Source organism: Chrysochloris asiatica, unplaced genomic scaffold (assembly GCF_000296735.1).
Source record: "Chrysochloris asiatica unplaced genomic scaffold, ChrAsi1.0 scaffold00407, whole genome shotgun sequence".
Taxonomy (NCBI): Eukaryota; Metazoa; Chordata; class Mammalia; order Afrosoricida; family Chrysochloridae; genus Chrysochloris; species Chrysochloris asiatica.
Genome location: NW_006408925.1, coordinates 1537055 through 1538338, shown reverse-complemented (window position 1 = coordinate 1538338; position 1284 = coordinate 1537055).

The following is a 1284-nucleotide window of genomic DNA, read 5'->3' as shown; positions in this document are numbered from 1 at the left end:
GTTAGTGCTTTTAGGCTAATGCTAGGTCTAGGGCTGTTAGGGCTTTAGGGCTAGGGCTAGGGCTTGGACTGTTATGGCTTTAGGGCTAGGGTTAGAGCTAGTGATTTTAGGGCTTTAGGGACATTGCTAGGGCTAGGTCTAGCGCTGGGGCATTAGGTCAAGGGTTTTATGGCTAGGGCCATTGCTGTTAGGGCTTTAGGTCTAGGGCTTGTTCTATGGCTGTTAGGGCTTTAGGGCTAGGGAAATGGTTTGGGCTGTTAGGACTTTAGGGCTAGGGCTAGGGCTGTTAGAGCTTTAGGGCTAGTGCTAGGCTTGTAAGGGCTTTAGGGCTAGGGCTTGGGCTATGGTTGTTAGGACTTTAGTGCTAGGGCTTGGACTATGGCTGTTAGTGCTTTAAGGCTAATGCTGGTTCTAGTGCTGTTAGGCCTTTAGGGCTAGGGTTGGGTTTGTTGGGGCTTTAGTGATAGGGCTAGGTCTAGGGCATTAGGGCAAGGGCTTTAGGGCTAATGCTAATGCTGTTAGGCCATTAGGGCTAGCCCTAGGGCTAGGCCAAGTGCTGTTAGGGCTTTAGGTCTAGGTCTAGGTCTAGGGCTCTTAGGGCCTTTAGGCTAAGGCTAGGGCTAGTGCTTTTTGGACTTTAAGGCTAGGACTAGGGCTGTTAGGGCTTTAGCGCTAGGGTTAGGACTAACCTGTTAGGGCTTTAGGGCTAGGGTTAGGGCTGTTAGGGCTTTAGGGCTTGGACTAGGGCTTTAGGGAAAGGGCTTTAGGGCTAGAGCTACGGACACAGCTTTTAGGTCTTTAAGGCTTGGGTTAGGGCTAGGGCTTATATGGCTTGAGGGCTACTGCTAGGGCTAGAGCTGTTAGGGCTTTAGGGTTAGGGCTAAGGCTGTTAGACCTTTAGGGCTAGTGCTAGGGCTAGTGCTAGGGCTGATAGGGCTTTAGGGATAGGGATAGGGCTGTTAGGGCTTTAGGGCTAGGGCTAGGGCTAGGGGTTTAGGGCTAGGTTTAGGCAGAGGGATAGGGCTAGGCTTTTAGGGAAAGGGCTTTAGGGCTAGGTCTAGGGCTGTTAGGGCTTTAGGGCTAGGGCTAGGTCTGTTAGGGCTTTAGGGCTAGGGCTAGTGCTAGGGCTGTTAGGGCTTTAGGACTAGGGCTAGGGCTGTAAGGGCTTTAGTGCTAAGGCCAGGGCTAGGGGTTTAGGGCTAGGTTTAGGCCGAGGGATAGGGCTAGGCGTTTAGGGAAAGGGCTTTAGGACTAGGTCTAGGGCTGTTAGGGCTTTAGGGCTAG